The sequence below is a fragment of the Microtus oregoni genome, unplaced genomic scaffold (assembly GCF_018167655.1).
Source record: "Microtus oregoni isolate MIOR12 unplaced genomic scaffold, Mior012 000079F_ref0000094, whole genome shotgun sequence".
In the NCBI taxonomy this organism is placed as follows: Eukaryota; Metazoa; Chordata; class Mammalia; order Rodentia; family Cricetidae; genus Microtus; species Microtus oregoni.
Genome location: NW_024544537.1, coordinates 2,358,592 through 2,384,621, shown reverse-complemented (window position 1 = coordinate 2,384,621; position 26,030 = coordinate 2,358,592). Strand labels below are relative to the sequence as shown.

At 35.8% G+C, this 26,030-nt stretch overlaps 1 protein-coding gene across 2 annotated transcripts in view; it reads left to right on the top strand.

Moving 5' to 3' along the window:
* Dmd (dystrophin) overlaps positions 1-26,030 on the top strand; it is a 1,759,261-nt gene that overhangs the window by 967,146 nt on the left and 766,085 nt on the right. The window lies entirely within an intron of this gene.

Here is a 26,030-nt window from a genome sequence, read left to right as displayed (position 1 = left end):
AAAGCCAGCACATTAAGTAGGATCAAAACCCCGTGCCATTGTCCTTGGCGTCTCATCAGCCCTCATTGTTCGCCATGTTCAGAGAGTCCGGTTTTATCCCATGCTTTTTCGGTCACAGTCCAGCTGGCCTTGGTGAGCTCCCAGTAGATCAACTCCACTGTCTCAGCGGGTGGGTGCACGTCTCGTGGTCCTGACTTCTTTGCTCATGTTCTCCCTCCTTCTGCTCCTCATTGGGACCTTGGGAGTTCAGTCTCGAATTTTGCATGCAAATGGATGGAAATAGAAAACACTATCCTGAGTGAGGTGTCCCAGACCCAAAAAGATGAACATGGGATGTACTCACTCATAATTGGTTTCTAGCCATAAATAAGGGCCACGGAGTCTACAATAGGTGAACCTAAAGAAGCTAAGTAAGAAGGTGAACCCAAGGAAAAACATATAGTTATCCTCTTGGCTAAGGGAAGTAGACCAAATTGCCGGGGAGAAAATTAGGATCTTGGGGGTGGGGTGGGATGGGGGTAAGAGGAGATGGGGAGAGAAAAGGTAGAAGGGAAGGAGGGGGGACTTGGGGAATCAGGAGAATTGGGATAAAGGAAAGGTGGATAGGGGAGCACGGAACCACAATTCTTAGTTAAGGGAGCCACTTTAGGGTGGGCAAGAGATTTGACCCTAGAGGGGCTCCCAAGTGCCCAAGATGAGGTTCCCAGTTAGTTCCTTGGGCAGCTGAGGATTGGGAACCTGAAATGACCCTATCCTAGAGCAATACTGACGAATATCTTGCATATCATCATAGAACCTTCATCTGGTGATGGATAGAGATAGAGACAGAGACCCACACATGAGCACTGGACTGAACTCCCAAAATTGCCTTCTTCTTAATCTAGCAAATCTGTAACAAGTACCACCCAAAAAAGTGAATGTAAGAAAAGAGCAACAAGGGACCTGAGAATATCTTGAAGAGGAAGAAAGGATATTTCACATGAATTAGAGAAATAGACACTAGATTCTATAATTCATGAGTTTTTAGTTTTTGGAGAATTTTATTTTTACCCAACACTCTTCAGCTCCAGTTCCCCTTATGTTGCCCCACTCTCTCTGAACTTCATACCCTCTTGTTTTTTAGTATTATTTTGTTACATATATATGTACATGTCAATCCAAGCTATTAAGTCCATTTATTGTTTCTCATATGTATATGCATTTAAATCTGACCATTTGATGTAGGATAGCCTATTAGGGGACTTGTTCCAAGGGAAGACTGATGCCCCCTCTCTGTATTAATTAGCCGCCTAAAGCAATTGTGGTTATACCCCGAGCACCTACTAGTACAGATTGACATGTCAATTGATACCATTGTGTTAATATTGTTTAGGCAACTATATTATTAAGAACTCACAAGAATAGCTTCTCTGTTAAAGCAAAGCCTTCTGGATCTTAAAATCTTTCCACTCCTTCTGCACATTATTGTCTGAGCCTTAGGTATAGGGGTTGTGTTGTCCATGTATTGGTTATGGCTAGGCACTCCAATGCCAGCTGTTCTCTATAATATTTACAGTTTTAAATGTCTGTAATATTCTCTATCTGATGCAAAACAAAAGTTTCATTGATGACTATGAGATACCCTTATCTGTGGACCTAATGATAAGGATTTAGAGTATAGTTAGAAATTATAAATTGTTTAGATTTCATGATCTCACCAGCCATGGGTAGTTGGCTTGATTTACATTACTAGGCCCTATTTTCTTCCCATTAATAAGGCCTTAAGTTCAATTAGATGGTTGTTAGTTACCTCCATAGTATAAGTAACAATATTATGCATGATTGGGGGTGTTTGATATTACTGGTCATAGTTTTGGCTGGATAGGGCTATTGATTGCTTTTTTCCCTTGGCAGCTTACATAGAACCTTAAGATACTACTGTGAGAACTAGACCTAAGGGAAGAAACTTCCAGGTCAATCCCAGATTGATTCTCCAAGTCCTGTATCCAAAATGTATGTACATCTTCAGCATCAGGTTCTTACCTTCAAGTTCTGGGAGCAACCATGGGCAATGGTGTTGACTTATATTGTTCTCTGATATCTATATATGATGTGTATGTGTTTGAAGACACATCATGACCAAACAATTGTTTATTGGGAGTGTGTATACAGTTTCAGATGTTAGTTCTTGACTATTATGGAGGGAAACATGACATCAGGCAGACAAGCATGAAGCTGGAGAAATAGCTGGGACTTCCTGAGACAACAGCCATGAGGCAGAGAGAGAACTAACTTGTAATGGTATAGGCTTTTGAAAACCTCAAAACTTATTTCCAGTGACACACTGACTCCAAGGTCACACCCCCTAATCCTTACAAAATAGTATTATCAACTAAAGACCAAGCATTCAAATATATGAACTATGGGGTCTATTCTCATCCAACGCCCTTCCTTGTGTGTGTGTGTGTGTGTGTGTGTGTGTGTGTGTGTGTGTGTGCTTTTACTTACATATGTATGTCTATAATGAAATAAAATACAATGTTTCCCTATGTTTTTTTCCCTCAAACTCCCTTAGTGTTATAGCTTCCTCCCTTAACCCCTCCATCTCCATTACCCATCCTTCCATCAGTGCTCCCATTCATTTTCTCCTTTCATAGTATCTGTGTCCTACTATCCCCTCTGGAGCTCTGTTTACTCAGTGCACCCCATGGTTTTTTTCTGCTTGCCTATTTTATTTAGAGACAAAATTCACATAAAATTTTCTGGTTCTAGACACTCTTTCAGAAATTCTTATTCAAATGTCTTTGGGTTAAGATCAACCATTCCAAAGAACATTTATTTATTTATTTATTTATTTATTTATTTATTTATTTATTTATGTTTACTCCCATGTCCTGGATACTGATGTTGTTATTATTAACTTATTCTTCATGAGGACCCAGCAACATTATCTTCATCTAGAAGGAGACAGACAAGCTACTTCTATTAACAATGTACAAAATTGTTGTTTTATAATGTGCTAATGAAAATATGAAAACAGTAGTGAGTAATAACTTTGTTCATTTCTAAGAGCAAAACTAACAAAATATCAGAAATTACTCAGTGTCTTCACATAAGAGCATGAAAGAAGAAGGGAAATAGTAATATGAAAGGAATCCATAGTATATTATGTATTAGTCTGGCATAGACAATGTGTGATACATACTTCAAAGAGTAGAACTACAAAATTCTTCAGGGTTTCCATAACTGAGTTTTATTTCGCGATATTTCTACAAGTTATTGCTCTTCCAGATTCAAAATTAGTGATTGAACATTTATTGCTTGATGTGAATCTGATAGCTGATTGTGATGTATATCTGCTTCATCTGACGACAAGCAAGAGACTAGGAAAAGAGCATTGTCCAACATGGCCTTATTCACATGAAGAGCAGTTTGTCCTGGCAGCCCACTGAGAGCTCAGCTGGGACTCTTGGCCATCAGCTTCAGTCTGTTTTCTGTTGCTCTCCTCCACATGGCTACTTTGGCTTCCTTACAGCTTGGTGCTTAGATTCCCTGATTACAAAGGAAGACATAACAATGTTCAAGAACTTGTCAGACTTTTTATGTCATACTTTCTCTGTTCCACTAGCCAAAGTCAGATAGATACATGGGCCAGGCCAGAATCCACATAAGAAGAAATACCACAAAGACATGAATCTGGGTGGGTGTGTTTAATCAAAAGATTCCAAATAAAATTCCCCACTAGCTTTGTTTAGGTTTCTTCATCTAGTAAAAAGGCAGAAAAATGGTTCTGTATAAAATGGAATAATTTAAATATAAAATGTTTAGGAAATTTAGAGCTGTGTTTTTCACAGAAATAAGTATTAGATATTATTAATATTTCAATAGAAATACAGAGTTCTAAGTAAATAACATACTTTGCCAGACTGTGTCGATATCATAAAGCATCACTTTAGTTTCTTTCTTTTTCTTTATAACTGTGGCTTTGATACATTCACTGCCATTTACTTATTCTTCATAAGTACTCAGATATGATATTATTAGTGAAGGAGAAAAACTGGATTTCCAAATACAATACATACTGCTACCTTAATCTGCATTCTTCTGAAGCCCTTCTGATATATTATTTCTACTAATGTTAATTTTGTCATAGAAATATCAATACAGTATTCATCAGTACTTAGTTGATTATCCTGAAATATGCTATCTGGGAAATGATGTGGATTCAGCTAGGGCATTAGTTCCATGATGATTTCTCTTCTAATTCATACACTTCAAGCTCCTCTACAAAATAGATCCTTCTTGGATCCTATCCCAATGGGACAACCCATATTCCCCCATTTGTTCTATGTTTCTCTTGGCTTCTCCTTCCCCAACCCCCTGTTTGCTGCTACCCTTTTGTCTTCCACCACAAGTCTACGATTTTTCACTTCAAAACTTTACATCAAACTTGCTTTGCACCGCCAAATAAGATTTATTTTTTTCCATTGTTATACTTAACTCCCAGGCCATATTTGTCTGATTACCATTGCTTTATATTTCATACATATGAAAAGTTTAATTTGAATCATTATTTTATTTCATCCTTATTCCTTTGTTCATATATATATATATATATATATATATATATATATATATATATATCCTGTACCAGAATATCCAAGGAAAATTGAATTCAATCCTATTGAGAAAGGGTCAGTTCCTAGGAGAATTAAAGAATGTATGTTAAGAAGTTTTAGCTAATATTAATTGATAGCTTATTGTGTGTTGAAGAATATTATAAGTATATTAATTATTAAAAGGAAAATAACCAAGACTCCAACACAAAAGTCCAAAACAAAACTTTAAATTTTGGCTGAGTTGAAAAGGAAGAATACAGACATACTAAATAAGGTATTACTTAATAAAAACTTTTAATTGATTACTGATATAATGGTTAGTTTAGTAGTTTGGGTGGAACAGAAAATAACTACATCCCTATCTTTTGGAAAAGATAGAAATTCCATTATAATTTATGAGCCTTTGAGAGGACACCCCTGGATTAAACTCCCAGGCAAATGCCACCATCTGTGCTATTTCATTCCATGTGCCAACGGAGGCACAGCAGGTACTATTAGATTAACCTTTTCCCTCATCAGCATCCTCACACGTGGCTTGGATTTTCAAAAGCTCTAAATCCAAAAGTGCAAATTTAAAAATCATTTTCCTCTGGAAAAAATTGAATTTTTACTGATTCATATAATTTTTTTATTATGATGTTAAAGTATGGCTTATAGTCATAGAAGAGAAATCACAAAGAGATACTATTTTGTTAAGACTAACCAAGAGACTTCATGGCTTCAATAAGATAAGTTGGGTTATTTTAAAGTTGCATACATGTTCACCTTTCACATATAACATAATTCTAAATGCTGTGGTATTCTAAAAGAAATATTATTAGAATTGTGAAAAATATTCTTTAATGTTTCTTTCCCTTTTTTTTTGGGGGGGGGGAAGGTGGAGAATTCTGCTATGTTACTTTTGCCTGTCATCTTCATTGTGTGTCTTATGGTGCAGAACATTCCTAAAGCAATTTTAAAGCCCACATCTGAAAACTTATTCTCTCAGACATCTCTTTAGGTGCTCTCTTTCCCAACACGTTTTGGAAAGATTCCTCATAAACTCATTGCCTGAATTGAGTCACATGCTCATTCTTGACTGAAATCAAACTATGATCTTATAACCTAAAATGAAAAAAAGCTCAATTTCTAAAACACTGTGCAGGTAGCAAGAAAAAAATAATTCTCCCAAAAGAAAAAAAGAGAGAGTAATATATAGATTATTGATGCATAAAAGGCAGAAAAATTAAGAAACATAAACCTACTCATGTCTAAAACATCATATGGATATGAACTTTCAGCCAATCAGTCAAGCTTAACAGTGACTTATCATACAATGTTGGTGCATTCCAAATGTAGATAACCCTCTGAGGAGTGGATAGGGGATGGAGCAGGGAGATGAGGGTGAGAGAAGGAGATGGAGGGGGAACTGGGGTTGGTTTGAAAAATGAAAAGAAATTTTTTAATGAAAAATATACGAAAAAATGTAGGTAAGTTGTTGAGATCATTTAATCACAAACTCTATTAAATATTGTGCCGTTGATGCTACTCCATAGATCCATGACACTCAACAATTTTATTTATAGTCTTTCAACTACAACTCCAAGTACTTGCTCCTCTTTACCCAGGGCTGTGTCTGTTTGTTCCCGAGGCACAGTAAAAATGCATGGGGAACATTGTTTTTTTTTATTTTTTTTTTTGATAACAGAATTTGGTATGTAAATAACCTAGCCTCCTTATTCACCAGGTTTGATTACTCTAATATTTTCTGCCTGCATTATCTCCAAAATTTCCCAGGCATTAATCATTTGTCCATAATGATAACTCAGTAAATAATGTAAAATATTTTAAAGTAGTACTTTTATTGACTGCATATATGTCTATAAACCACAGGCTTACAGTACATGTGGAGGCGAGAAAAGGGTGATGGATTCCCTGGAACTGGGGTTACAGAAGACTGTTAACCTCTATGTTGGTGCTGGGAACTGACCCCACGTCATCTGTAAGAGCAAAAAATCTGTACCACTGAGCCCTCACCAGGCCCTAGAGAAAATAATATTTATTGACTCTCTTGCATATTTCACTTCTTTGCAATTTATTGATGTATCCTGGGACCATATATCAAAACTCCATGAATTCAAATTCTTGTTCTGGTGAGACCTTGGCCAGGACTTTTTCCTTTTCACAAGTTCTTATAAAGTGACTATGGATATAAGTATAAGCATAATTCAATTTTACTGTTTCTTTTAATTTTACATGATGGAAAGATGAAAGAATATTGACTCAGTTTTCTTTCCTGACCTTACTTGTCTCTAATCTTTTGATTTCTGATTTTGGAAATAAAATATTGCCACAACCATGATCGAAAATGCAATTCAGAATAAATAGCCTTTAATATAAGGTCTAAGGTTAAGATAAGAGCTTGACACTGAGATTACAAGCAAAATTACATGCGAACATGATCGGAGACGGGCGAAATTAGGTTTCCTAGACAATAAAGCACCATAGTAAGTGGATAGAAGTGAATCTCGTGCATAGAGATTAGACAACTGCCGTTAGACATGTACTGCTGTGGAAATGTCATGGTAATGTTTTACTGAATTTAAATGAGGTATTTTTTCAATAGCATCTTTCTGTCAGAATAATTATAGGGCATTCACTTTGTTTAAAGTCAGTTCAAAATCACAGGAGTCATAGATTTGCACGTAGTCATCAAGGGCTTTTTTTTTCCCCCTGACAATTGTAGAGACTACTTTTCCTTTTTAAAAATCTTTCAAATGGAGAAAATTTATCAGCATCAATCTTAGATGGAAGTCTATAATTTCAGAATCTGATAGAAAAAACTAATCAGGGAAAAAATAACATTTCAGAAAATTCTTAGAATATCATGCATAAGACCTTGTGTGGGATTTCACTGACATTTTACAAAACTGAGTTTAGACTCTAAAAAAATTAATGTAGTTTCAGAAATTGAGACCTTTATGAATCATTTTAAAACTTTTTTCTCATGTTTTCATGCACTAAAAAATGTCAAAAATGGAAAGGATATAGAACTATTATTTATCACTTCTAAATTTCCAATTCCTCAGCACTTTCAGAAGTCATTTCAAAATGGTTTTATCATATCTATTCTATATGACAGCGCGCTTTACCTCAATTTCTGTATTGTAATTTATTCTTTACCTCATCCAGAGTGCCTAACTCATCCTATCAAAATGTATCTCCTTTGCTCTTTTTTATCTCTCCTCCTTCATTTTATTTTCACTGCCCCTTTAATTATATTCTTTTTCATGTTATTATCCTCTGCATTTTTTACTACCAATTATGTCCTTGTTAACGTTAACAAGGTAGGGACTTTCCCACTTACAATCTTCCATATGGTTTATCTTTACTATATACTTAATAAGCGATTAAAATCAATCATGAATTTTCTCTTACCTCAAAGAGTGATTCCCAGGCTGGCAGGATTGCCTAGTTATTAAAGGCAGTTGACTATCAAGCCTGATGATTTGAGTAATCACTAGTATGCACGTGGTGGTGAGAAACCACTCCTGCGAATTGCCCCTGACCTCCACTGATACTCTGTGGCAAGCTTGTAACCCTTGAATTAATATAAATATAATTAAAATGTTTAATCATTTTGTAATTCTTAAACATTATTTACTTAAAAGCAGGTTTACCAGATATTGTAATTAATGTCTGTGTGCAGTAGTGGAGACTTGGTTTCTATTTGAAATGGCAGTAACATAAAGATAAATAGATTTATTCAAGTACAAGATTGTGAAGTATGACAAGAGGAACAAATAATATTATTCATCTTTATTACTGTTCTACTTCAAATTTTGGAATGTTTTGAAGAAATGACTCATAATAAAGCACAGTTTTTTAACTTTGTCTAAACATATACTTGATCCGTTTCTTCAGGCATTGAAAATTTTAAGAACACAATCATTTTCTATTAACTCACTTATAAGTAATCTGTTTGCATATTACAGTATTTCAATGTTGAAAAATAACCTCACCATCAATTTATGTTATCACACTTCCTTATCAAAATATTGAAATATTATCTACTAATTGTCTATTGTTTTAATAAATTAGCCAAAAATAGTGATTACATGCAAATTATATATATACACACATACATATGTATATATAAATATATGTAAAATCACTCTATGTATCACTGGAGAGAAGTTTCAGTAGTTAAAAGGTCTTGATGCTCTTCTAGAAGACCCATATTTGATTCCTATCATCCACATAGTGGTTCACAGTAAATAATAACCCCAGTTCTAGGGAGTCAGACACTTTTTGGCCTCCTTGCACATCAGACATATATGTGTTACACAGACACACAGGCAAGCAAAATGTCCATATACATAAAAACTCAAAATTAAAATATATGTATGGGGGGTGTGAATTTCAAGAAACATGTATATCAGGAGTTGTAGTTAAAAATTCTCACGTCAGACTCTAAAGTTTGTGCTCAATGTAATAGTCAGAGTTAAGATCTCATTTGAAAGCTTAACTGATGAATGAACTGCTTCCAAACTCACACAGCTGTTGGCTAGATTGAATTTCAATGGAGTTGATTAACTGGAATTCTCAGTTTCTTTTCCTTGAAAGCTATCTTCAGTTCCTTGTCGTACATGACTTTCTGACTTAGCAGTTTGTCTCAGCTAAGCTAGAGGTAGATAGAGGTTGCGAGCAAATCAAAACTGAGAGCCTTAGATATTCTAAATACACAAGTTGCATGTCATCATCTTTGACATATTGTATTTATTAGAATTGAGTTGCAAGTCTTGGGCACGTTCATTAAAGGGAGGCTGTGTAAAGGCATAAGTTAGACTAAGCAAAGTGACATCGTCCCTTGTAAGAATTTGCACACCACAGGGTTTTTTTTTTCCTTCCAGTGGTTGTGCTTTGAACATGCAGTTCATTTTCTAGGAGTCTTGAATCTTTTATTTTTATTGGTACAGAACACCATCTTTAGAATTATTGACATGATTATTACAATCATCTGTGTGCAGTAACATTGTTTTATAAGATTGAGTTTATGATTCTACATTTCAAAAAATATGTGTAGAACTAGGTTTTCAAAAACCTTAATTCAGAAATGGTTTGCAATGGATTTTGCCAGCTTTGCTCTAAGAAGAGATAGTAGGGGCTGAAACCAAAGAGGCTTAAAAATATGGGTGACTCAAACTTACATACAAAATGTCTTTGGCTGACTCCAACTCAGATTCTGGTACACAGTGGTGAAACTATTAAATAAATGCCCTTAAAATTCCAGCTATTTTGTCATGTGTACTACGGCAAGTGCCTCCCAATGAAAGTAAAGGACAACTTTAAGTAATTTCTATGCTTTCATTTACATTAAGAGCTCAAAATAGATGATAGCAGCTAAAATTATTATTGTATTAATGATGCACTCTCATCCATAAATGAAATTTATTACGCGGAAATGTCAAAATATAACAAACATAGAAGTACAAATTTTTACATATAATTTATTTTTAAGTAAACATTTTCTTCAATAAATAGGGATTTATATTCACATCTGAATTGAGCATCCATAGGAGAACTTTCATATATGTTTTTAAAATAATGATGTCACCACTTTAATGAGGCATGAGCCTATTTACTGTGACAATGATCCTCACATTTCCCTTTTACTCAAATAATGCCTTCAATATATTTGACATAGTTTTATAAAAAGTCAAGAGATGGGTAAGAAGAATAAATACTTGTTCAAAGTTTAGCAATTTTTTGAGCAAAACCTTGAACAACATATCCAAACTTTCCTTGCTGCTGAGTAGGGTAGCTATAAGCTAACATATGAGCAATTCAACTGTGCTCAATACAAAGGAAATTATTTCACAGGACCGAGGATACATTGTAGAAGTAGAGTGCTTGACTAGCAATACATGAGGCCCTGGGTTCTCACCACAGCATGGATATAGTGAAAGGCAAGTGGACAAGCCTTAGCATGAAAGTAATAAAATCAAATATCTGCTTAAATTGTTCATTTTTTTACTTATTTTCCCTTTTTTCTTTTCAAGACTGTAATTTAATTATATTTCTCTTTTCCCTTTCCACCCTCACATTTACCATCCCACTTTCCTTCAAATCGATGGTCTCATTTTTCACTATTTATTATTACAAGCATATATTTATACACATGTATATTTACAAACACATATATTCCTAACTATAACCTAACCTTTTTTTTATCATTACAGTGTTGCTTGTACCTATGTTTTCATGTGTTTTGCATGTGTGGCTCACATTATTTTTCCATTAGTTGGAATTATTCTACTTAAATTTTGACATCAATGTTGTTGAGAGAAATAACATATTCTTTCTCTGTGGAGAAGAAATTAAATTAATATTGCCATATAGAATGATGCCTGAGCCGGGCGGTGGTGGCGCACGCCTTTAATCCCAGCACTTGGGAGGCAGAGGCAGGCGGATCTCTGTGAGTTCGAGACCAGCCTGGTCTACAAGAGCTAGTTCCAGGACAGGCTCCAAAACCACAGAGAAACCCTGTCTTGAAAAACAAACAAACAAACAAACAAGCAGAATGATGCCTGAATAAATTATAATTTATTCTATTTTGTTTGAATAAGGTTTTGTTGTAAATCTCTTCCTTATTTAACCAACCAATAAATCAAAGGAAAATTCTGACAGAACAAATATCCATTACGTATCTACTCCATACATAATTAAGAAAATTGAGGATTCCTTGCTCGTGCTCTCTCTCCTTCTGCTCCTGATTTGGACCTTGAGAATTCAGTTCTGTGCTCCAATGTGGGTCTCTCTCTCTGTCTCCTTTCATCGCTTGCTGAAGGTTAATATTCAGGAGGATGCCTATATGTTTTTCCTTGGGTTTGGATGCTCAACTTACTAGACCTGGATGGAGGTGGGGGTTCCTTGGACTTCCCACAGGGCAGGGAACCCTGATTGCTTTTCGGGCTAAGGGGGGGAGGACTTAGTTGGGGAAGGGGGAGGGAAATGGGAGGCGGTGGCGGGGAAGAGACAGAAATCTTTAATAAATAAATAAATTAAAAAATTAAAAAAAAGAAAATTGAGGATATGGATAAGGATTATAATTCTGGAATTCCTTTCAAGGTTCTAAAACAAGACGGTCAACAAATAATTGTTGAATAATTATGGTTTAAATATTATGTATATTTTCAGTGGCATATTGACTATTATCAAAATCTAAATGTGAAATAATTTTAGTCACATAGCCACCAAAGTAATGTACCCTTACATGGCCAACTATGTCATTACCTTATGGATCCGAACATCAATAGCAACTGCTTCATTATCTCCTTCTAAACATTTCTTGAACTTCACAGCTTATAAATCATTAAGTATTATGCCCAATACTTCTCTTATCTTCTCTCATTTGAGCCTCACAAAAGTCATCAAAGTGGGCATTGTTTCTTTGCTCAGAAGAAAACACAAGGTTCGCAATGTTGAGTGACCTTGTTTAAAGCAGACATGCTGCTAAGTGACATCACTGGTCACTTTTTCACTGAACTGTGCATAACAAAAGGAACTGAAAAAATCAACCTTTGAGGACAAAAGGTGAAGTCATAGAAATGAAAATTGTCATAATAAATCAGTACATTAGAGATGTAAAACATTGTCTTTAAAAACACTACTAAAACATAACTAAAAATATTTGTCAAATGCATAATAATGCTTTAATGTATATTTAAACAATAGTCCAATGTATATTTTCTATATTTCAAGAATATCATGTTGTATAATCATAAGTGTATACTCTGAGAGATGTATCTTTAAATATTTTTAACATTGCATCTACACCATAAAGTTAATCTCACATGTCTATGACATCACTATGGTACTATAACCAGATTTGCAGTCCATATTTGCCTGAAATGCAGCTATGTATTTTATGTCTGTTTATAATTTTCATTTGTTATTATGTAAATATATAAATAAACCAAAATACACTATGATCATGAATATTTTTTAACTTTATTAGCATAATAAAAACATATTTAAATTATAAATTTACATTACTATGCTTATTGGAGAACAGATCATAGTAAAGCATTGTACAGAAAGAAATAATACAATTTACAGGGAGACAAAAGACAAAGTAAAGAACAAGCCTCATAGTTCATCGAATAGAGTTATATATAATTAGCCGGAGAAAAATTAGTGAAAAGATAAAACTACAACAGAACATAGAATTTTATACAATATGCCTAAGGATATATAAATATTTTTAAAATATAGTACATCAGAGTGAAAATTGATTTGTAACACAATGATAAAGAAGGTCTTACATAGGCACTATACCACCCTGAAGTGAGATTTTAAAAAATCAAGAGAAGAGGCAAAATTACAAGAAGAAAGATTGTAAATAAAATATTTTGCTAGGATTGCTTTAAAATCATGTCAGGTGGTTGTTCAAATTTGGAAAGGTATGTTTGGACAGGAGATTTTAAAATCTTTAACTACTGAGTACAGGAATCTTGGATCTATATCTTCTAAGTGAGTGCAGTGGTTGTCATTATTGATTGTTTAAAAAAAATATCTTTGAGGTCCCAGATTCATGCCCGGACCTGCAGAGGAGAGGATGTAGAGTAAAGGAAACACTCCTGCATTGGCGGTGGGACTGCAAGATGGTACAGCCCCTTTGGATATCTGTATGGTGATTTTTCAGAAAATTGGGAAACAACCTTCCTCAAGACACAGCAATACCACTTTTGGGTATATATCCAAAGGATGCTCAATCATACTACAAGGATATGTGCTCAACTATGTTCATAGCAGCATTGATTGTCATATCCAGAACCTAGAAACAACCTAAATGCCCCTCAATTGAAGAATGGATAAGAAAATTGTGGTATTTTTACACAATGGAGTACTACATAGCAGAAAAAATAACATGTTGAAATTTGCAGGCAGATGAATGTAACTAGAAAACATAATGTTGAATGAAGCAACTCAGACCTAGAAAGTCAATTATCATATGTACTCAAACATAAAGCAAAAAAAGCCAGCCTACAAATCACAATCCCAGAGGGCCTAGACAACAATGAGGACACTAAGAGAGACATACATGCGTCTAATCTCCACGGGAAGTAGAAAAAGACAAGACAAGATTCCCTGAGTAAATTGGAAGCATGGGGACCATGGAAGAGAGTTGAAGGGGAGGGGAGTGGAAGGAAGGAGAGCAGAGAAAAAAATGTATAGCTTAATAAAATCAATAAAAAATAAGTAATTTAAAAAACAAGAACTCTGTCCCATTAAAACAATACATTCAACTACTTCTATCACAGGTCCATCAAAGGTAGTTAAGTGGTGTCTAATGTTCTCTCATTACATGGTTTTTGTTTATATTGTAATGCTGGAAATGGGGTGCAGGACCTCACACATGCTAGAGGAGTGGTCTACCACTAGGTTGTACTCAGCTACATCCCCAATCTACCAATAAGTATTTTCTGAAAGAAGGATTAAGTTCTGTAAAGAACGTTCTATGTCTTCATGGGGGAACACACTAGAATTTCTATATGAGAATGGATTATTTGACCTACTCCTTTCATTTTCAAAATGACAAACACAGTCCTGTTAATTTAAATTGAAGGCAAAGACTTCCTTTCAGGAGCTGAGTTTTGTCTGAGAACATTGAATCAGGAGGCAATGCCAACGTTGATGTATTTTTGATGATGACTGGGAGTCTAAAAACTAGTTAAAGAGTCTCTTCTTTTTTTTTCCTTTTCTTTTTTCTATCAGCCCATGTGACAATGGCCTAAACAAGCCCTCTGCTAAAGGGGAATGTAAATTGAGAACGTAGACTATAGTGCTAATATAATGAAATATTAAAAAAAAATAGACGCTGGAATAAGTGTAACACAGGATGAAGAGAGCTACAAAGTAGATACCATGAAAATATTGGGCTCTAGTTTACAAAAGAATACCTGGCCTTACAGAAGTTATTGTGTGCCAGAGTTCAGACGGCTTAAGTGGTGAAGCAATCGTTGAATCAAGGCCTTCTAAGCCTTATTTTATTTTATATTTTTTGCTTTAGTAAACTACACTTGACTTCAGTTTTAGACTTCGTAAATTTCATATGGAACCCAACTGAAATTAGGGGTGAAATGTTAACATATCAGCAGTTTAATTTTCTTACTACTAATGTACATTGTATTCTGTGTGGACTGTAACAGCAGAGATATTACAGCTGCTGGAATTGAGATATCTTTTCCCCAATCTTAGCTGTATAATGTGATTTTGCTGTTAATACTATTGCAGATGTACTTAATGAGGTTTGCTGCTGTGGGACTTGGATATACATATTAAAACAAAAGCCCTGCCCACTTGATTCCACTTTGTGATCTGCTTATGAATGTTTTGGTTAAGAAGTTAAGACTTTGCCCTACAAAATGTTTATTGTCATATTTCAAATTCATTAAAATTACTCGGTAAGACTTCTAGTTTTCTAATGCCCAGAGTCAACAAAATAAATCAAGATCATAGTAAAGAACCCTACTATATATACTTCATTTTTATTTTGTTACTCTGATTTTACGACATATATTTTCATCACTTGGTTGGGATGGACTTGACTTTATTTTAATCTTATGGACAAGATTTCTCCCTCCAAAAATTAGTAGCATCCTGCTGGCTTTCGTTATTCTAATACAAAGGCATGGAAAATGAATATGGCCAAAAGAGAGTTTAAAAAGTGACTCTGTTTTTGAAAAGACTCGCTTGTCAATTGAAGCAGAAAATTATATTCAGTTCACTGGGTTTATGGAGTGTTTTAGTCTTCTCCAACCAATTTAGAAATGTATTCTTATAGAACTGAGATTATTATAAATCCTGAGCTAAGCAGCTAAAATAATGTGTCAATGCCAAGGTCATATCTTAAAAGTTTAGAACAATATGCTGTAAAAAATATAAATTTTGAATGAACACAGCATAGTCTTCTGACTTAGTTCCACTTCTTGATTTTTATTTCTTACCTAATAGTATCTTTATTTTTACTTTACCTTTGACGGTGTTTCATACATATTCATTGCCTGAAAGAAATTAAGCAGACATTATTCTAAAGTCAATATTGAGTCTGCTAATGAAAATGGTTAAGTTAATTAACTAAATGGCAACCCTAACTGAACTTTTTCAAAGCTATTTCCCCTCATGATGTGCTTTCCTGGAGAAATGATGCATAAAAATTAAACTCTTTTTATTCTCTATTGTTTTATATCAGCTTCTGAATTGTTATTTTACATATATCGTCTGATGAATAATTATGACAATTAAATGGCATCAGATAAAAAGTACAAATCTGAGCTATTTTGGTTGTTTAAAGTGTTCTTTATGCAATAAAACTCTTAAATGTTCTCTCAGAGATTCAGTAAAATATTTTCAAATATTATATGTAAAAAACAAATGAATTAGTAATTTTTGTTTAAACAGTAGTTTTGAATCACAAATACATATAACCAAATATTAAAGTCAATAAACAAGGCCAGTGAGACATTTCAGTTGGCCACAGCATTTTCTCTTCAAGACTGGCAACCTGAGCTCGTGATAGAAAGAGAGAGCAAACTCTGAAGGTTGTCTTCTGACCTCCAGATAGGCACCAATGCAGCGCTGGCACAAACATACACACAGTAATAATGAAAAAATAATTAAAGGTAAAGCACACATATACCAGCCTGGTTACTTTAGGTTATGGAATAAAACAGGTTTCCATATTCAACCACTGTAAAGGATGATCAGAAATACACCCATCATTAACAGTCTTCTTTATGTTAGAGAGTATATGCTCAAAAGTCAGTAAGAACATGCATGATGATTTACAGGAAAAAAGGGAAAGATGACAAATGAAGAATTATTTGAATACTGTCAAAGGGCAAATGTATCATTAAAAATGATTAAATTAGAATGTTCTTACCAGTTATGAATTTCCAAAGCACTGTAATGCATATTGTACTTTCAAATACTTCTTTGTGTCTTTCAATTTCTGATTTCATTTTCTTTTAGCAGCCCTTTATATGTGAGAATCAAACAATAATTTGGTATCCTAGCATGGCTAATTGAATTTTGACTATTAATACTGTTAATTCATAAAAGGTCATTTTCATATTCTCAATTAATTATTGGCTTTGTCATAGAAATTGTTAGTATTTTGTTGGATTTTGAAAGATCCTATCAAATTTTATTCATATATAAATGACAAAACATGAGATTTTAAATAACCCTCCCCAATGCCTTAGAAAGATTTCCAGTCTTCCACTACTAAACTGTGCTTCTAGGAAACACATGGATGGAGGCGGGAGGAGCTTGGACTTTCCACAGGGCAGGGAACCCTGACTGCTCTTTGGACTGGAGAGGAAGGGGGAGAAGGGTGGGAGGAGGGGGAGGGAAATGGGAGGCTGGGAGGAGGCAGAAACTTTTTTTTCTTTTCTCAATAAAAAAAAAAGAAAGAATAGTAGGTAGAATGGAACCAAATCAAGGGTTGCCTATCTTTGCTCATCAGATATAAGTGACAAGGATAACGTCTGGGTTAAGTGCTTTCATGAAAAGACCATAATGCAATACATTGAAAGTAATGATACTGCTCATGAAGAGGATGAAGAGGAGACATTCAAGAAAATGTAGAGTCATCTGTGGAGAATGACAAGAGGCAAAGTAGCCAGGATGATGTAGGCAATGTGGAAAGAGAATCTCCATCACTCCCAGAAATGGAAGGCATGATATTAGTTCTTGAGAAGCTGCTACAGCTGAGAAATTTGGAAACCACATTGTGCTCTGCTTCGGCTGCTCTGGACATTTGATTCAAGCTCTGGGTTCACTCTAGTCTCACAGAAAACTACTTTCTTTGTTTTGATGCAGAGTCTTATGATGTAGCCCTAGTTGGTCCATGCTCCAGGTCCAGGTTGGCTTTGGAATAAAAGATTAGTCTGTCTTTGTCTCCCGAGTGCCGGAACTAAACAACTCCATTACTTTCCTCTGTTTTGATTATTAAATTAAATTTACTAGTGTTCATTCCCACATAATAAATGCAAAAACTCCATTAGTTGGTACACAAAGTTCTTTAATGTCACCTTCTAGTAACCACATTATTTCACAACAGTTATATGTAAGATTCTAAAGTGGTACATTAAAGGGCCAAGATTATTAGGGAAGCCAGGATGGTTAAACGAAGCAATAGTGTACACAGTTTCCTGCCCAGCATTCCTAAGAACAGATTTCAGAGCCTTACTGTACAAGCACTATTGAACATAGTTGTAAGAGATTAGGATGATGGAATTAGCACTTGTAAGTCTTCTTTGGACAAAACCATGATATTGAGTGCTTCCTACAGCTTGGTTTGAATCTGTGCTAAAATTTCTTTACCGGTTTTAAGAAGAAACTGATTTCATATTAATTTAGAAATTCTTTAATTTATACATTTTGTTAAAGAAATAAAATAATAGGATTTTTCTTTTTTTATTTATTCTTCTCTCATATAATACATCAGGACCACAGTCTCCCTTCCCTCCACGCCTTCCAGTCCCTCCCACACCTCTTATCCTCTCTCAATACATTGCTCCCCCATTTTTCTTCAGAAAATAGCAAACTTCCCAGAATTATCAAACGGACATGGCATAACATGATGCAATAAGACTAGGCATAAACCCTCATATCAGGGCTGTGCAAGACCACCCAATAGGGGGAAAGGAATGCCAAGATTAGATGAAAGAGAGGGACAGACCCACTCTCACTATTTGGAGTCACACAAAAGCACCATGCTAACAACCAAAACATATGTAGAGGACCTAGTTCTGATTCATGCAGGCTAGGAGATTTTTGCTTCAGTCTCTGTGATCCCCTACAAGCCCTGCTTAGTTGATTCTATGGTCTGTGATCTCCTGGTGTGGTCAACCCATCTGGCTCCTACAATTATTCCTCCACCTCTTCCATGGGGTTCTACAATCTCATAGAGAAGTGGTCCAAAGGTGTTATCCAATTTGGGCTCTATCTCCATATACTGCTGTGGGTCGAGGAATCCTCCCTGACGATGACTTGGCTAGGCACTGATCTATTAATATAGCAGAATAACAGCAGGAATTATTTATTCTCTCCAAGGTCTCTGGGCTATCCTGCCTCCAGCTCCTGGTCATCCAGGCAGTGTCAGGCATAGGCCCCCCTCTCACGACATGAGCCTCAAATTAGACCAATCATTGCTTGACCACTCCCACAAGATCTATGCCACCACCATTGTCCCAGCATGCCTTGCAGGCAAGCAAGATTTTGTGTTGATGGTCTTGTGGGCTGGGTGGGTGTCCCAGTCCTATCACTGTAAGCCTTTCTTGTTTACAGAAGATGTCCACTTTAAGCACAATATCCCCATTACTAGGAGCCTTTGCTAGAGTCACCATCATAGATTCCAAAGAGCTTCCACTGCACTAGGCTTCCAAAATGTCCCCCACCCAATGCCTTCCGATTCAAGTTATCTCTTTCCATACTTTCTCCCTCCATTTCTCCCCCCAAATTTATCATTGCTGTTTCCATCCCCAGATGCCCCAATCCACCCACATGATCTGTTCTATTTCACCCTCCCAGGGCACCACTTAGAGCCCTCCTTCTTATTCAGACTCTCTGGGTCTAAGGATTGTAGCTTGATTATCATTTACCTAACGGCTAATATCAACTTATAAGTGAGTACACACCATGTCTGTTTTTGTGGATCTGGCTTACCTCCTTGAGATAAGTTTTTTTTTCTAGTTCCATCCATTTTTTCCTGCAAATTACATGATGTCATTTTTTTTAAGATGAGTAATGCTTCACTCTGTAAATATAACATATTTTTGTTATCCATGCTCCAGTTGAGGGACATCTTGCTTGTTTCCAGTTTCTGGCTACTGTGAATAGAGCTGCTATGAACATAGTTCCAGAAGTGTCCTTCTGGTAGGATGGGACATCCTTTAAAAATAAGTTGTGGTATAGCTAGGTGCTGAGGTAGATTGATTTCTGGTTTTCTGATGAACCACTACATTGACGTGCATAGTTGCTCTTCAAGTTTGCACTCCCACCAGCAATGGAGGAGTGTTCTGTTTGCTCTACATCCTCTTCAGCATGAGCATATGCTTAACCATTCTGACAGGTGGAGCTTGCAATCTCAAAGTAGCTTTGATTTGCATACTCATGGTGGCTAAGGATGTTGAACATTTCCTTAAATGATTCTTAGTCATTTGAGATTCCTCTGGTAGCAATTATATGATTATATCTATTCCCCATTTATTAACTGGATTATATGATTACTTGATGTCTAATATCTTGAGTTCTTTATATATTTTTGATATTAGCCCTCTGTCAGATGTGGAGTTGGTGAAAGTATTGTCTCATTTGATAGGCTACAATTTTGTTCTACTGGCAGTGTCCTTGGCATTACAGAAGCTTTTCAGTTTCATGAGGTCACATTTTAATTTACTGTCTGTGCTGTTATTGGTGTCCTGTTCAGAATGCTGTCTCCTCTGTCAATGCATTCAAGGTTGTTCTGAACTTTCTCTTAAATCAAGTTCAGTGTGTCTGATTTTATGTTTAGGCCTTTGATCCACTTGGGTTTGAATTTTTTTACAGTGTGATACATATGGACGTATTTGCTTTTGTTTTCCTGGTGTGAGATTATTAACTGTGTTTTCTTGAGTGTAGGTAGCCTCCTTAACTCAGAGTTTTCCTTCTAGGACCTTTTGTAAGACTGAAATTGTAAATAAACTTTGTTTCAATTTGATTTATCATGAATATATTGTTTTATCCATTTGTGTTAAGTGAAAGTGTTGCTGGAAAAAATGATGTGAGCTGGAATCTGGGGTTGCATAGAAAATGCAGCACATCTCTCAAGGCCTTTCTTGTTTTAGAATCTCAATTGAGAAGACAGTTGAAATTCTAATAAGTCTGATTTTGTATGTTACTTGACATCTTTACTGCTTTTAATAATCTTTACTTGTTCTGTAGGTTTAATGTTTTGATTATTATGTGGTGGTTGGGTCTTTCTTTTTTATTGCAATCTACTTTGTTTTCTATATGCTTCTTGTACTTTTATAGGCATTTAAGTTTGTGGTGAATGTAAGACTAGGTGCTAATTTCTGACTTTGTATTGTTGGACTGGTGTTTTGTTCCTTGGTTTTTGTGTCCTCTCTATTCTCCTAGATGATGTGACCTATGATTGAGCAGGAGGTCTCCATCCATATTGCATGCTGGAGCCACAGCTAAGACAAGAAAGAGGTATTAGAGATAGGGTTAGAGACAGGGTGGAGGGCCAAGTAGAGAGTTGGAAAGGTCCAAGGTCTGCCAACCTATCTGGACTTCTGGCAGCTGGCATGGTTTCACGACTATTGTGACCATTAACTTCTTCAATAACATACCAAGTTGTAGTAATAAGAGCGGCGGCGGGGCTGCGTTCCCAGCACCCCAGCCGCCTGCTCGGCTAGCTTATGCCCCGAAATAACAACACACAAACTGTATTCATTTAAGCACTGCTTGGCCCTTTAGCTCTAGCCCTTACTGGCTAATTCTGATATCCTGATCAACCCATCTCTAATAATCTGTGAGAACCGGTCTTACCGGGAAGATTCTAGTCTAGTCCATCCTGGGTCGGAGCTTCATCCCGGGAGCGGGGCATGGCGTCTCTCTCAGGCATCTGCTCCTGAGAGGAGAGCTGTCAAGTCTGACCTCACTTCCTCTTCCTCCCAGCATTTTGTTCTGTTTACTCCACCCACAGGGCCAAGCAGTTTCTTTATTGCTTAACCAATGAAATCAACAGATTGATATATGACACTCCCACATCACCAAGTGTGTTGTAATTTTTTTTAAAAAAAATCCTTGTAGTGTGTTGTTTCATCTGTTTTTCCAAGGTAGTTAAGTTTAGCAAGGTGACTTGGTGAGGATTACACTAAAAGCAATTTAGGGCCTGGAGAATAAGGCTGAGAGATGACTCACTAGGAAAAACATGAGGATCTGAGTTTGGGTCCCAGCACCCATGTAAAAAACTGGGAATGTAATTAAATCTGTAATCCTGGTACTATGAGGTGGAGTAGAAAAGTTCCTAAGGATAACTGGTTAAACAGTATAGCCAAATTACTTAGGTCATATCTCAAAAACAAGGTAGAGAACAGTAGAGAAAGACACAAACATTTGCCTCTTGTTCTTTCAGATGCATGCCCACATTCATGAACATTTTCATGTACACATACTTAAAACATACAGTTACACACTAAGGTTTTTTTTTTCATATACTGAATTCCTGCAGCCATTCTCAGTGGCTGTACCATTGAAGAGCTAGAGGAAACAAACAAACAACAAATACAAATATGCTCTAAGTAATGGTATAACTCCATTAACATATAGATTAAGGATCATCCTCACTTACCCTCAAAGATACAGAACCCTACCACATCTATTGTGGTCTGCTGTAAAATCCGTAACAATTAACAACATGAAGTTTATAGCTGAGTCTCAATAAATATTTATTGTCACAAATTTTGGTTTTATAAAAATATACCTCAGACATCTGTCTTCTTTAATTACTTGAAATATATAAAACATTCTCAGTTCCAAAACTGTAAGAACACATGTAGCAGTTAGGGTTATTCAAAGAACAGTAGTTAACTGCCCCTTATCCTAGACTCTTGTTATAAGGGCTGACAACAAGAATCTAGACAAAATACAAAAAATTGCTTTAACTGTAATTCTAAGTAATTTTTCATTTTATCCTCCAAATAAATCAAATATTTTTTCAAGTATCTTTACAAGCTCTCTTTTGAGGTCCTCTCTTTTCTAACTAGTAGCAATCTCCACCCCTCATCCCATTTTGTTCCCTTTCTTCATATTGTCCACACACCTGATGAATCATCAGCTTTCTGAAAGCCAGTGTTACCTCCTCCTCATGTTCTCAAAACCAACATACAGCCCCCTAAGCATCCCCATTTCCAAGACTCACTGCTTTCTATCATGGTATTCTGTGAGTCATCAGTAAGATGAAAACTCCCAGGGACACCAATTTTCTCCTTTGTTAGGCATGTCATTTACTGAGTAATGCAATATGCATTTTATTTTGTGATATAAAGAATAGCACATCAATTTGCAACTGTATAGGATATTATACAGATAAATTATTAAAAATTATGTAGATGAAACCACTGGTTACAGAAATCCTTTTCAATTTTGATGTTTCTTTTCTTTAAAAACAAGAAAACAGCTGTAGTAAGTTGGTTCCATTCTGTTGAAGGGAGATAAACAAGACTCATTTTTTTAGTGTAGTAACATTTTCTTCTTTTCAGAAATTATGTGATCTGTCAGTGTGTGTGTGTGTGTGTGTGTGTGTGTGTGTGTGTGTATAGAGGTAAAAGGACAACCTCAGCTGTCAGTACTGGCTTTTTTACCTTGAGACATGGCATCTTATTGTACACCCCAGTACATATAAATGATGCTTGTTGGTCCACAGGCTTTAAGAGACCTTTCTGTCTCTGTCACTCTTGTCACTGTAGTAGTGCAAGATTTGTGATACAACTTTTTGCTTTAAATGATTTTGAAGGGCCTAAACTCATACGATCATGCTTGCGCAGCAGGTGATTTATCTATTGAGCCAATCCCTCAGCCTTATTCTGTTTTCTAATTTCTGGAAATATCAGTACAATGGGGAAGTTAAACTTAAGGTTTTGTCTAGTTTTAACTAAATTTGAAGTCATGTTTAGATGATGTAATTTTTAAGTAGGACTCTTAAATGTGATGATGTATCATCTACACACACTTCCCTTCCTATTGCCATTGCATACTGTTTTATGTAAAGGTAAGACTAGTTTTAACTTTTCTCATTTTTAACGATAATTTTAATTGACTCCTCAAGGAGAAGTTGGATATTAAGTTGTAATAATTTATCATCCTTGTTTTAGGTAAAAGTAAAAAGACTGGTTTCATTTTCTTCGAGTTTTAATAAATACATTAAGTTGACTAAGGAAACAATAAAAAACAATATTTCCTAAGAAATCCAAGCGTCATTTTTCTGCATTCGCTACACTCTAATGCTGGAGGGGTCTTTTTTATAAAAGTACGATTTCTAAGGGAAAGTATGAGCATGGCTTGGGAAGGAGAATGACAAATACAGGGTTAATTTTTAAGAACACGTTCCAGGGAGTGTGTATTTGCCATATAAAATGACATTTTAACTTCTCTATGCGTTTTATTGTCCCTAGAGTTTAAACAGTATGTGCTCAAAATCGTGCTGTGCAGTAAAGAGTGTGTGGGAAGGTGCGTAGTTAGGTGGGTGCAAATCCCTAGAAAATGCATTTTAGAAATTAAATGAGACCTATTGAAGTTTGGGTAAATCAATTTCACCAATTCACTTAATGTTTCTAATGCCTCTGGGAACATGTATGGGGCTTGTTACCTAACGTTTGGGTAGGTTTGAATCAAGGTGAACAATCAAACACCATTTTCCATGTGCTGTGTGTATTATTAAGGATTTTTAAGTCATGCAGTTAGCTGCTTAGACTGCAAGCTAAGAAATTAATGAACATGGATGCTGCTCATGAATACCAAGTTTTACTGAAAAACCAATATGAGTTTAGTGTGGTAATAAGGACACAGTACTCCAGGGACTACAAAGCTATTTATTATTCATCAAAATTGACTGACTTTGAAATCTTGGCCAAAATGCTTATTTACCCCATTTTGTATTATGTTTTGAGGATTTCAGCAGCAATAACAAAATCCGTGTCTAGTAATGAAGTGATTGTACAATACAATTAGTACATACTGTGAAGTATTAATGGAGAATTAAATGTTATTTTCACCTAAAACTAAAAGTTACATATCAAATATAAAAAGCATTACAAATAAAATGCACTCACTTTAAAAATAAAATCAATTTATGTTAAAAGTATAATTTCAATTGCTATGCCATTGAAAGATAAATGTGCAATTTTATACAGACTATATAATTTTAAAAAGCCAGTGGGCTATAACCACAATGTACTTTTGACTTCTGCACCCTTTATTGTTTCACTAAATTTGCAAAGAAACAGAAAATAAATGACCTCATGATGAAGGATAATTTTCCATGAACCCTATTATAAAATATATAAGAAAACTATGCCAAGCAATGTATTTTTTCATATGTCTACTTCTCTGGTTAATTTAATTTACTGTTTTGTTTTGGTTTGTTTTACTTATTTTATTGTATATGTGCACATGTTTCTGTATGGATGCAGATGTATTGGCACCAAGGCCAGAGGTCAAAATCATGCATTGTTCTTCACTGAGACAAGACCCAGAGCTTGGCCCCTGTGCCTGGATGACCAGGTCCCATGGATCTACTCATCTCTGCCTCCTCTTTGGAATTAGAATTGCACACCATAATCAGGCCCTTTGAGGTGGTGAGCAGGGGGCTGTGAATAAAACCTATGCTTAGAAGATGTGCTATCTAGTTTTATAACAACTTGGCACAAGCTAACACAAGCTAAAATCATCTGAGAGAAGGGAACCTCAGCTAAGAAAACATCTCAGACAGGCAGTGGTGAGCATGCCTTTAATCCCAACACTCAAGGAGGGAGAGGCAGGCGGATCTCTGTGAGTTCGAGACCAGCCTGGTCTACAAGAGCTAGTTCCAGGACAGGCTCCAAAGCTACAGAGTAACCCGGTCTCGGGGGAAAAAAAAAGTCTCTTTCAAATCATAGGGCATTTTTAAAAAAAAAATAGTTATTGGTGTGGCAAGAGCCAACCTCTTGTGGGTAGGAACATCCATGATCAGACAACCCTGGGTTCTGTATGAAAGCAGGCAGAAGAAGCCATGGGGAACAAGCCAATAAGCAGTACTCCTCCATGGCCTCTGCATGAGCTCCTACTTTGATTCCCTTCAGTGATGAAGAGTAAAAGTGGAAGAATAAAGCAAATAAAACCTTTTCTTTCTTCTTTGGTTACAGTGTTTCATTAGAGCAATAATAACCCCACCTAAAACAACTGGGAAACACTTGACTCACTGAGCTCTCCCAGCCCCTGCTTAATTTAATGAGGTTGAAAATTATGTGAGGCTAAGCAAAGTCTTGAAATACTTCATAGTATATGCCTTTTGACATAAATAGATAAGAAATAGGATGAATTACTTAACTGACAGTACCGTACTTTGAAAGATTTGTTTGGGGTTGATAGACAGTTTGCCTAAGAGGCCTTCAGAATTTACTGCTAATAGTGGGAGGTTGTGATATCAGGGGTTTAAATATGGTCAAGTGGCCATCAAATGACTAATCCCTTTGTGTATTTATAGGCAGTATATAGGATAATAGTTGAAAGACAGTTGTAACTATGTAAATCTCCAATGGCATGATTACACAGACAATGTTTAAGTTGATACTGTAGCCAGCAGAAACAAAGACACCAGTGCAACTGAAGGAAACTGGCCAAAAACTCACTCAGCCCTTC